General features: G+C 49.0%; 1 pseudogene; it reads right to left on the reverse strand.

Moving 5' to 3' along the window:
- Positions 1–294: 294 nt before the first annotated feature.
- LOC144120303 (uncharacterized) overlaps positions 295–13,425 on the reverse strand; it is a 67,272-nt pseudogene continuing 54,141 nt past the window's right edge.

Below are 13,425 nucleotides of genomic sequence, written 5' to 3' on the forward strand. Positions count from 1 at the left end.
GCATCCGCACAGGAGGGTTTTATACAGCATGTCGCGCCAAGAACGCTGTGAGGCGAAAACGAGAGGGAAAAAAACAAAACATTAAGCCCACATGTCTTGCGCCATCCGGCACTGAAGAGCATACCAAGCACGCGGCTACACTGAAGATGGGCAGCACCGCAGCTGATCGACTGCCTGCAGCCACAGTGCAGGGCCACCCCGCAGTTGCTCTACGAGAGTCGAGGTCGGCTCGCAAGGTACGTGTCACGCTCTCAGTCCTGTCCTCGCAGACTCGTGCCATGGTCGGCCGGAGGGCTACGCGTGCATGTTCTTGCTGCAGTGCGGCTCCTCGTCTGGCTGGTAGCTGCGCAGGGGCTCCGTCGCATCGGGCTCCGGCTGCGGCTTCAGCTCGGCTTCGCCCTGCAGCGTCTGGTAGCAGGCCAGCACGCACTTGAGGAAGTACACCTGTCCGAAGCGGGGAGAAAGAAAGGCCCCGTCGCACAGGATCCCGCTGCCGCACTGATCGCGTCCGGTTTCAGTCAGAACAATTGTCTCAGTGGCAAATGGTCAAGTTGAAATACACGCACAGTTGTTTACAATAGAATGCCTGGATGCGTACTTCGGCTGAATGAGACGCTGCCCTCGCGATCATTATATCTAAATGCGTAAGTAAAGTAAGAGCCACTTGTAAAATTGGGGGGTTAATTTCATTTTCATATGACAGGAGTCGCTTGCAGTAATACGCTTGGGATTCTAAAGCATTGATTGACAGTGTGTTCGACACTCCTGATGTATAAAAAGCGAGTCTCGTAATCTGCATACGCCTGAACTGGCGCAGTCGCTATAAAGGCTTAGTCTAAGAAGAAAAGCAATCATAGGGTGGGTGGCTAATTCCAGAAACACGTCGAGGAAAAATTCTTTGAATTTTTGAAAAGTATTTCTTGCATTCGCCGTAGAATACACTGGAACTGCTGTGCAAGGCCATCATATTTTCTTAAATTTTTTCTCCTCTTCAGAGCCTTATGTAGAACTGCCTGCCGCTATGAGAAGAGCACAATTCTGAATCTTGATATTTTTTTGCTCTACTGATTCTAAAGCTGTAGTAATCAGCACAAATTTCTAAGTCAATTTTGCTTCAGCGTGCATGCCCAGTGATCCGCGTATTCCTTTCTGATAAAAAAAGGCTCGTCGTCTTACACTTGTGGACCCATCTCGCCAGTTAGAAAATTGGTTTTTGAGGAAAGGAAATGGCGCAGTATCTGTCTCATATCGTTTGACACCTGAACCGCGCCGTAAGAGAAGGGAGGAAGGTGGGAGTGAAAGAAGAAAGAGAGAAGCAGGTGCATTAATCGAGAGCTTCGGAATAATTTCGACCACCTGAGGATCATTAACGTGCACTGACATCGCAGAGCACACGGGCGCCTTTGCGTTTCGCCTCCATTTCGACCACCTGGGGATCTTTAACATTCACTTACATCGCACTGCAAATGGGCGCCTTTTGCATTTCGCCTCAATCTAAACGCGCCCGCCGCGACCGTATTCGTACCCGGAAACTCTGGTTCAGTAGCCGAGGGTCCCGACCACGGCGCCACTGCGATGGGTTCTCGTTAGTTAGAGAATCACCCTTCAGTGCAACAAGGCGCCCCGTAGCAGGCGTACAGTTTTTCCTTATGTGAACGACGGCACCATTTGCCCGGACGACGGAAGAGGAAAGTTTGTTCGCACAGAAACGGTGATTAGAAATGGAATGGCGGTCTCACGTGTCGAAAAGCCAATTGCGACTCGATAGCTCTGCATGCATACACTTTGCACACACGCAATGGAATGGACACCACACGTGGTGCATCGTAGCCTGCGCCAAACGAATCACGGATGGAGAGCCAAGTGGCAGCCTGATACTACGAGTCATTATGTGGAGTCTTCATTGCAAAACACGTCTCTCACGCTGCGCATTCGATCCCCCAGAGACGCTCAGTGCTCATATCAAATGGGCACAAGAAGTGGCACTGTTCTGACGGTGAGGCGACACGTGCGGCCTGCTTCACGTCCCGTGAGAGGGGAGCGAATAAAGCAAGGCCTCTTCCCGGTAACACGAGCACCAAACTCTCCTACACCAGTAAGGACGAGCACAATCGAACGGAACATCAACCGATTTAGAGCGGATTAGGCAAGTGATGCGCGGCAGGCAAGATATAGGCGAGGTGCTGCACTAACACAGTACTGTGCCAACAAATTTAAGCAGGGAAAGAAGGGACGCACGAAGTCCTGCAAATGCCCTCTCAGCTTGGCCATGTATTTGAGTCACGCAGCAAAGCGGATAGATTTCCAGCAAGCACAAGGCATTGGCAACATTGGGCTGCTGCAGCCAAGTACCACGCTTCCGAACGGCGCGTCCGAGGCAGCCTGAGCTCCCCTAACGACGCAGCATTTTGTGCGGGCACACGCGACGCTGTCCAGGAAAGAAAGTAGGCCGCTGCAGTCGGCTCAGACTAGGACCGCATTTGGTGCTCCTGTGCGGTCGCCTCTTGATCGAGACCACCGGAGCGAACGAAACGCCTCGGCGGCGCAGGAAGCTACAGTGACCACAAGAATGTGTTCTCAAGGCTGAAAGATTTTTCTCATCGATCAGACAGTTGCGTAGAAGTCGGCTGAAGCGCTGTTCAAATTTTCTTCAGTCTCATATGGCTACTGGTTTTGAATGAAATTCCGGGACTCATATCCGTCGTAGGCGCACAGGCATCATTCTGGCATGGTCTCCCGTGGTTCAACGCCCTGTGCCTGCGAAGACGCTGCAAGAAGGTGTTGTAGGCTTAAGGCACTGTGGTTTGGCCGACAGCTTGCAAGACGGCGCATCATTATGGCACCACCGACGGGAAAATGCTTCGCTACTTTCGCCGATAAGACAGGTTCATTAGTAGGTAGGGTAGAAAGACAACGAGAGAGAGAGAGAAAGCACTCCATCTGGCAACGTTGTACTAGTCGCCGAGGAGGGAACAAGCTTGTTTCACCAGCGACAGTTGATCCTGATAATGGCACGGGGCCAACCATGCACTCCGGGAGTACGGGGTGGGTAAGGAAAGTGGGGATTATATGGCTACTGGGCATGTGTAGAGGCAACGCTGTAGTTTTGCGAACAGTTCAGGCAGTTAGGGAGGGCTGGGCCAACTCGGAGGCGTTATAGGTAAAGCAGGCGGAAGTGTGTTGCGGAGCGTGTAGAGAGATGGTGTTGGTAGAGCTCGTTAGGGGCAAGGCAGTTTTTGGTGGGCCTCCCTGACGTGGTCGTTGCAGGTCTTTTATGTTGCGTTGTATTGAAGGCCTTATCTTATGTCGTTGGGAAAGGCCGGGGGATTGCAGGCGCCCCGCTGCGTGACATCATGGGCGAGCCGGTGGACCAGCTCACTTCCTGAAATTCCAGAGCGGTCGGTAAGTGAAACACGACGGAACAGCGGTGTACGGATGTAAACGTGGACCCTAGTGTGCGCCTTGAAACAAATATTGCTGCTTAATGTAGGTGGGTAGCAATCTGGCGGCGACCATTTCATACACAGGCGGTCGTTTACGAAGTCGGCCGTTACCTTTCGTATTTTTGTTTGCGTTGCTGATCGACACGTGAACGCTGTTATTAGAAATCTTCCTTCGCGTTTCGCTCGATGAATTTAAAGCTGCACTAGGCTGTTAAGTCCATGTGCCTTTGTTCATTCCACAGTGCGTTTGACAGTGCCAGAGCAGTTTAAAAGACAAGCGAGGGAATGTCAGAACTACGGCACAATTAGACGTGCCTAAGGGTGGCGAACAAGCAGCTCGGTCTCGACAGTTGTCCTGTGCGTCGTGTCGTGAACTTCCACCGTTGCGACAGCACTCACGCGGACTGTGCTAAACAAGGTTAGCTTGTGCATGCAAATCTCCCCCTTTAGAAGCCGGTGATGTGACATGGGCCGGGGGAGAGGGTGGTAAACTAATAATCATCATTTTCATTCACGTGTCCACTGCAGGACAAATGTCTGTCTCCAAAAGACTTCCATTTAGCCTTCCTCAGCGCCAGTTGAGACCACTTTATCACCGCACATATCTTAATCTCATCCGCCTATCTGACTCTCTTCTGGACCTTGCTCCGGTTACCTCCTCTTGAAGTCCGTCACGCCAAGGGACTATCGCTCAATATTCCCTTCCACTGGAGGCAGTGCTCACTCCCACACTCGTATGCATACTTTGCGCTAGCGACATTCCGTTGGTCGGCTAAAAGACAGTTGCTATAACGTGGCTCTGTGTATACTGTAAAGCGGAGAGGGCGCGAGCGAAGGACTGCGAAGCTAGGCAGGCGACCGCATAGGTGCTGACTGTCAGAAGTCACTACGCATGCGCAGCCGCATGACAGCGCACGGGCTGTAATCGGAGCATGCTGTGACTGGTGTCCGGTTCGCAGATACCAAATCTGTCCAGGGAGGACAAGCAGCAGCGCAAGCGCCGGAGCTGCCAGCTCGGCAAATTTCTGCTATCCAGTTTCGGTTTACACCAGCGGTGGCTGCAATAATGTCACCGAATTTATTGTGAACTTCCGCTTGCGCTTGAGTCATGCGGTGAAATGTAGATCAGATGATCTTTGAACAAGTACTGTTGCTCTTGACCAAATGGCAAAAATAAAGCAGCTCATTTTTAGCACATGAATACCGTGGAAACAAGGGACCTAACCTAGTTGCTAAGTATTAGGCGTAACTCCTAGAGCTCATTGTCCTTTCCTAGAGGGACAACTGGCGACGCTGCACTTCGTCCATCAAGGGCATGCCGAGAAGATGAGGTTTCGTATTTCGCTTGCCTAGCGCAGGGCCGAAAACGTGCACTCAGTGGTGACGCAAATTTTTCCCGAGGCAAACTTTAATGAAATGCTTTTGCTATTTTCCACACGAGCCTAACACCAAACACTGTGTTGTGATAAATATTGTAAATAAGTAATAAATGCTCTGTCAACAGAATCTAATCTGTACAGGGAGGAGAGAAAAGCGGAATATGGTGATTTCAGACAATTTATGACTCAAGCTGCCACTTGCAGTCGCCACTTTAGCCGATCAAAGCGCACACGACAGGAATTGCGACAGTATCCATGACGTCATAGGTTCGTCTGGCGTGGCGTCAACATTTGGTCGAAACCCAGTTTAAGTTTCCTTGATTCTTGCTTTTTAAAAAAAATTCTACTCAAAACTTTTCAAACGCGGTTTCTTGTACCGGAGAGGGGCCTCCAAGGAATGCGATGTTATTATGAACGTTAAATATTGAAAAACAAACAAACGTGTGGCCGTTCTTTCTAAACCACACTGTTAAAGAAAAGGCTACGTCATTTTGGACCCCCCCCCCCTCAATTTAGGAAGCAAGCCTACCCCAGAAAATGGATTAATGTAGATTAGTGGGTGGCTTAAGGTATATTAGTGGGTATCCTGATGTGGAGCAGAGCGTCGGGTTAATATCGTCCCATACTGCAATCCAATGAAAGGCACTGGACTATTATAGTCCTTAGATTTTCAAACTTGGCAGTGCTGATGACGTCATGACCCTGTCAACCTAATCATGTAATTCTGTCAGAGAGACACCCGGTGGTTTTTTACAAGACGAGAACCCAAATGATGCCGCATTAATATCACCAGAGTTCCCTTTAAGAAACTAGCATAGGCGCTGGCGCCATGCACTTTTCCCTTTAGGTTGGTCTGTGAAACTATAGTATTAATCGCCTATCGATGAGACAACAGATATCTTGTTAGGCTTGCACGGCAAGGACAACTGCCTGCAGATATCGAAATAAATCGCATGGAATTGCCGCGTTCTATATGAACTTGCCGAAATTTTTGGGTCGCAAAGCAGGTAACAGCTTGTGAAAAAAAAAGAAACCGATAAACAGGCAAGGTCGCCCAACACAGAAAGAGCACACACGACTCGCTTGTGACTGCGATGAAGACCTAGAGTCCCAACTATACAAATGAGAACTGGTTCTACTCCTAGCTTCGATACGTAATTTTGGAATTTCTGAGGGCGCACAACACCGAACTCCCATTTGACAGTTGGATTTTTTTTCGGTGGCTGCGAAGTAGAATTCGCGCTTATGCCCTAACTCTCGAGTTCACTCTCAGCTGTCTGGCACCCGAGAGGCTTACATTTATACTATAGTTTCATGTATTGATGCTTGACGGAGACGCGGGGAAAGTCAGCGGAATCTGCTTGCTGGGCGGTACTCAAAAGAAGATAACGCCCACCGGTGCTGGGATAAATTAGTTGATTTATTAGTTTGAAATTTGAGCTCCCTCTTTCTTTCGTTGCAACTTTTTCGTACAGCGCTCCATTGCTTTATTGCTTCACTCATTGCTCCACAAAATAGCTCCGCTCATCGGTCTAACAAACGCGGCAATTCTCTGAAAGTAACTTCGGAAAACATGAAAAACAGAACAAGGCAGGAGATGCTCGTAGCTCGCTACACGTACGCTGCCATCCGAGTTCTCATTTTCTGCTGACATCCTTTCCCCGTGTAAGTGGAGAACGCATGGAAAAGAGGACAACTTTAAAAACGCGGTAATTCTGCAGAAGTTATTCCAAACAAAAAGAGAGTGGGGAACACTTCGACATAGCTGTACTTCCGTGAGTTGTCTTTTTCTGCAAAGTTCTTTTTGTCCTTTAATTTGAGAGCGCAGAGACAGCGTGCAGCTTGAAGGAGCTAGAGCGTAATTTTCGCAAGTCGCTGGTGCCCCCTCCCCCCTATCTGCAAATCAGCAACCGCAGCGTCGCCATACTCCGACCTTGCTGCCAAAGCACAGCCTCACGCTGGTGATAAACTCGGGGCGGAATGCGGGCGACCACTCCATTATTAATGCCCGCCAGGGTACGTCCAAGATTCATCGGCCGCGCCATGCCGCCGCCGGAGGGCGCGTCGGGTCATATGCGGCTGTCGGTGGACGGGGGCTGATGGCTTGGCGGGCGGAAGCGCAGATCTATTTTTCAAAATCTCAACTTGCGCTTCTTCCGCGTGCGCGTAAATCTTTTTTCACGCGCGGCTGGCGTTTTGGTGGCTGATTTTTTCGCGCGAGTCAAAGGGGGGAGGGTGGGGGGGGGGGGGGGGGAAAGGGCTCCATTTGACGCCAAGAATGCTTGGAGGCCCACTCAACGCCTTTGTCGCCGGTGGCGCTGTCGTCAAATCCTGAACCTCGAAAGTCCGCCTGCCGACTCTCGTCAGAGAGCTGGGTGAGAAGGAAGCCTAGATGGTCGCTGAGTTTTCTCTGATATACATTTAGTCATTTCGGCAAAACGGCGAGCTTAGAGATCCTTTGGATAAGTTTTGAAAATATCCTCCAGAGGTATTGTTCTTTAGATAAAGCTCGTCCAGTGCAGAAGCAAACGCTACTTTGACGACAGCAGTAGCAGCGCACTCACAGAAACAAAGAATCCGATCCAGGATCCCATGGCCCTGCCCAGGGCGTGCGTCTACTGTAAGGAGGAGGGGAGGAGACAGAGCTGATCGCAGCGCTCATTCGGAACGCAACAAATCTTGCAGAGTTTACTGTCCGGTTGCCCAGGTTCTAATTATTAACATTCGTGGAAACGTAACGCAGCATTTCTTTTTCGGCCTACGGCTGATGCTCACACATCACTGATCAAGATCAACTGAAGCCTTGCATTGCATTGCCTAGCCGCACTGTACATGTTTCTCTACTTGCGCTGCGTTTCTGAATGCATCAGAAACATTCCGTTTTAACGACGGGACTCCTTTCGGAGATATGCTGTTGTACACACTGAACTCAGACTACTCAATATGAGAGTAAACGGTCGTCTAGCGCACGCTATAATGAAGGCAGGGTATGCTTTGGAAGCCCAGCGGTGTATTCTTGTCCTGATAACACTTACGATTGGCAGTCGGAGCAGATTGGCACCTAAAAAGATACGAAGTTATTGGGTAACAATTCGGGTACATTTTCTCCGCTACAACAGGGATCTTGCGGCTAGCAACAGGGGGAGCAGGAAGAGCTCGAGCGAAACTAATAAGCTACATTAGTAGGCGCAGTACTTTTTTTCTAAGGGTTACAGCTTACTCTCATTTGGCAATCATCTACACTTCGTTATTACGAGAAAACATACCTTCGAATCCGCACCTATTTCCAACAGTAGGTAGTGCGCTTTCTCAGATGTGCAAGTCGACTCCGGGGCTCGTGGCGCATATTCACAGGGATGTTTCATTCCGGGAACTTTCCGTTTTTCAGGGAATTCGTTAGCAAAATTTCGTGACAAGGAAATCTTGCTGGCTTTCATAAAAATTTTAATAACCAAACTTTTCTCGTTTTTTTTCGAACTGTTGGATATACAAAGTGCTACAACGAAAAAAAGGCGAGAAATAGAGAATTTTTTGGTTAAGCCACGGAACATCACAGCATATCCTGCCTCTTCCAATAAGGAGACTCCCAATACGGGTATTATGTGTTTATATTGTACGATGCTCGGAGACAGCTGACGGGGCGCTGTAATTGCGTCGTGCGTGATTGATTAGCATGCATTTAGCAGAACGATCGTTTCGTTGCTTCTCTTTCGAGGCATTCCCAAAGATACGTACGCGGAAGGGAGTAAGACCCTAGCGTTGTCCCGCCATTAACCTCAGTGAGGAAAAGCAACAGGGCTGTTCAGAGGCAACACGTGCTGATTTTCATACAGAAACTGTGATCTCTCAGTTACTTGGGTTGTTAGCAAGAAGCTGCCGCCAGTAACGCGACTCAGTACCATAACTTTTCTCTCGAGGTACAGTCCCCGCCAAAAGTACACAGCAGAAGGGGTTCGCTTCTAAGCTGTTCAGCGGGGCTCCCTAGAACATCTGGCAGTCCAAAGCTTCGGAGGACTAAGGACACGAAGGCATTGCTCTTTAGAGCGCTTACGATCACCGAGTATGCATAACGAGCCATGCTGCAGGCCTCACAAGAAAACCCTTGGGCGGCATAGTTTTGACGGTGGTGCACGTACAATAGAATCAGTTACCTGCTGATGACGCGGTATTTTACGCCAAATGCACTGAGGTCGTATTCTTCCAGTAAGGTAACTCCTACAGGCGATCGCTCGGGTGAAGAGGAAGAGGCACAGTAGAGAAGGCGAAGGCGCTTGCAACGAATTGTGATTGCAATGGTCGTCTTTAAGTTTGGTTCCTTTCTAATATGAGCACAGAAGGTGCCTTCCGGGACACCGCGGGGCCTCGACAGTAGAGACGCCAGTTTTCTGGGCAGTCACACGCACCATTCACGCCAAATGGGACGCCCCGCCGCGTGCACATGTTCTCATAACGTTGCCAAAGTTAAATCCTGGTTAATGTGTGAACAAGAGAAAAATGAATGGCATACCGAAGCAAACACAGCGGCAAGCACCTGCATGACGGCGATGACGAAAATGTACACGATGTTGAAGAAGCCCCACACGATGCACAGAAGTAACCAGAGATGATAGGCCTGCAAAAGAACAGCAAAAAAATTAAGGGTGATCAATTGGATTGATACAGAGGAAATGAGATAGCATGCTCTTTTCATTCACATATGTGTTCCACTTCCATTCTATTCCAATTCTGAGTTCATTCTTTTTCACTCCCCAATATATTCCAATTCTGATTCTATTCCAACTGAAACTACGCAACCATGCAAAATATGTGAAAATGTTCGAGCGCGGCGCATCATCATACCACTACCGGCGCAGTTGTGCAGCGGTTAAGCGATACGCCACTGCACTGGCACCGGCATGTGGCTGTTTCAAACACAACCACCGGTTGTGCTTGTGGTGCCAAAATTCCTCTTCCTGAGCAATGGCAGGATAAATACCTCCCGCAAACCTAATCTTTGCACAGATAGCTCTTTGGGCGGCTGCATACTTTTCACGAAGGCCTACTGATGTCTGAGTCAATTTCTACTCGTCATTTTCATTTTCCCCTAGTCATTATTCATCGGGACTCTCCCCCATAAGTGTATAAGGAGAGAGAGATGGTTGACAGGTGGAAAGTGTAGAGAAAAAAAACAATAAACACAACCTGGCGGTTGGAAGCTCCACGCAGACGCCGCCGGACAGTTTTCACCTTGATGGCCCTCCTAAAGCTTGCGCATTAAACGTGCAGACGATGAATGCGATTGACGTGGCCGAAATGCTTTCGTATTCTCTTTGCGTTCTCTCCTTGAAGCGGTTAGTCGAGAGGCAATGAGAGCCACCTCTTGCCTTCCTCACATCCTCCAACAAGGCGTTACAAGAACATGCGCAGCTGAATACACTAGATAGGCTGGTGCAGCAACGACGCGATGCTCGCCGGATTAAGTCTAACCTTATACACACAACGTGTGCACTCAGGTCATATGCTTCATCGCACTTCATTCTACAGTCACCTCCGCCAGTTCTCCCTCCACGGCGGTTTGTGCAGTTAAACGACAACAAACCAAGTGATAATACGTTGGCCAACATCTACCCTCGCGGCGTCGTCATTTCGCGACCGAATTACAGAACAAGACTAAAATCTGCAGCATGGCTCCATCGTTATATACGTTGATGCAAGCATCCAGGCCACTGAAATAACAACGGTGGTTGACTGCCCTTGCAAGCCTGCCCTGAACAAATCGTCAAGGAGTCGCCTCTCAGAACCTCCTTCTTCCTTCTGGGTGGAGATGCTTGCTGTTCAAGACGCATTTTACTCTGTGTCTGCCGTTACCATGGTACCAACGGCCCGCATTGTCATTCGCACCGACGCTGTTCACGTCACACGCCTACTACGACGCTTCAGTTGCACGCCAGAAACTTGCCAAGACATCCATCGTCTAGCGGAACGCATCCCGCAGCCAATCCGTACTGAGTAGTACCACGTTACCTCCTGAGCTCACAATACTGCGCGGATTCTGCGACCCGCCTTTCGACCCCAAGCTCACCTTTGCCTCGACTCCTCGCTCTAGATGACACCGCCCTCCTTCTAACAAGAAAGGAACACCTCCGGCGCCGCGCACGGGCTCCAATCCCTCCGTGAGCGGCAACCCTCCTCCGCGGTCTTACCCGTGCAGAGGAGGTTGCGCTTCGGAGGATGCGGGTCGGGGTTGCCCTAACATACTCTTTTATGCCCTGAGGCAATAAACATCGTTAAAAAAAAAAGAAACCCAGGTGGTCGAAGTTTCCGGAGCCCTTCACTGCGGCGCCCCTCATAGCCTGAGTCGATTTGTGACGTTAAGCCCCCATTAACCAAACTAATCTGATTTCCGATCGACAATAAAACAACAAAAAGTCATCAACATTTCTAAAACACTTAAAGACATTTTTTTATCTTTGGTCAAGCACACTGCAACGCGCTTGTTAAACTGGCCTAAACATCTTTGACGGAGCAAATTAGCAATGCAGGAACCTATCAAAACACCACATTTTTGCACGTATAGCCCGCAATTAATATGGATAAAGGAAGACAAAAGATACACCTCAAATAAAAGCACAAAATCTGCTACTGAAACTCAATAGAATTTTGAAATCTCCCCGCACCCTAACTCTCAATCCGCACTTTAACGGTTTCCAAAAGTTGTGGCCTCGACACATGTGACCTGCACTGTACTATAAAGACAAACGTCAACACCAAGAACGAAAAAACCATTAAAAGCATAGGGGCCACATCTGCCATACACAATCAGACTTCACTGCATTAGATTAGAGCTCGTATACTCGATGCTTAACTCCACAACTAACGCCACGAAGCACCGGATAACAACAAAAATGTCGGGTTCTGTTGCCGTTTATGCGTCCAGGAAACTTGTACCCGATGCTGTACGGTCGTGTGCAATGGTGGCGGGAAAATGTACTATAAGAATCGTTGTAGAGCTTTTTTGAAGCATTCCACTGAGATAAACTGAGAAAGCGCGTGACCAGAAGGCGGCAGTTCCGTGCTACGTTTTTCGGGCAGCCACGAATGGATTCTAGAAAAACTCTGACGTGTATTAGTGAAAGCTCCGCTTATCCTCACGTAATTCACAGACCAGAAAGGTCTCTATAGTATTCCTAAAGAAATAGTTGACTAGCCAATGGAGATACAAACGACTTAAACCAATTCCCCAGTCACGGGCCCGCCGAAAAAGGTTGGTTCGGCAGGTCCACATCCAGGGGGAACAACACACAAGTAATGGAAACACTGTGCAGTTTTTGCACTTTGAGATCGGGTCACTGTAGACCCTGAACTCCATACCACAATTTTATGACCAAGAAAACATTGCAAATTGATGGTATGCCCGAAGAATGAATGTTTCATCCATGAAATCTTTCGCATCAGTCCTACTCCGCCAGTAGGACTCACAATCACAAAAAAATTCGAGAGGCACAGTGAAGTAAGGGTCGTCCACTCCCAGCTTTAACACGCAAGAAAGAGGTGCGGCTCGCTCTTCGGATGGCCAGTGCGTCTTACACCGACATCAAAACAAAGTGGCGCAGGCGTAGAGGGGCCCAGAGTTGGTGCTTCTCGTCGTCTGCCACGTCGCTTTGATGCACATATGCAACGGACACAGTGGCATTCCGAAGAGCGAAGTCATACCGCTTGCGTGTTCAAGCTAGAACTGGACGACCCTGTACATGGGTGGGGTTGTGGACCGAGGTATGTTACAGAAAGTGTCCGAGTCCCGTTCAATCTGAAATCGGCTCCTAACCTTCGTTTCACATGGTGTGTTGCGGAACTAATGTACGCCATATTCAATTCCTGGCTAATAGCAGCTCCAATGTTTATATGTTCAACAGGTTTACAACCAGCTTAAAAAGGCGCACACATGACTGAGAATAGGAACGATTAAGGCTGAACAGCCCTGTGGTGTGCTATTCTCTATTATGTTTGCGCATTTTTTTGGCTGGTTGTAACCTTTTCGAATATGCATTGCCCAATAGGGCCACTATTGAGCACTGCTACAATGTTAACAGCAGGGAAAGACGAATATTGGTGAGCGAGAGGGCCAGAAAGTTTCCCGGAGTGTAATTTAAGCTTACAGGCATGTGTAGGAGTGATGTCAGAAGCACGCTTTGCACGTGCTTGTAAATATACTGCGACATGTCACGTGCCTTATGACTAGCTAAAATATTGTTACGGTTGTAACGTCACGACCGAGGCGTCTGGGCCGGTTCAACAGGGTAGGGACCAGCGGGAAGCAACACAGGTGCCGCTACACAGAGTCTAATGACCCAAACCACTTAGTTCCTCTTCATTGCTTCCTCTACCGTGCTCATTGTATGCCTTCTGTAAGTCCGCAACAATATCTTTCATCACACTCTGCTGCCTTTTCGCCAGCACCTTCAAAGAATTCTACGATGAACTTTTGTTCTGTCCTTACTTTAGCCCAATTTATTACCCTCTCTCCGTGAAGGGCCGCCGGCAGGTCATTGCTTGGGCAACCACCGTGCCTTTGCTTTCGTCCAAGTGCACCATTCTTGGACAACAATTTTGAACATTGGAAGACT

Source organism: Amblyomma americanum, chromosome 2 (assembly GCF_052857255.1).
Source record: "Amblyomma americanum isolate KBUSLIRL-KWMA chromosome 2, ASM5285725v1, whole genome shotgun sequence".
Lineage (NCBI taxonomy): Eukaryota > Metazoa > Arthropoda > Arachnida > Ixodida > Ixodidae > Amblyomma > Amblyomma americanum.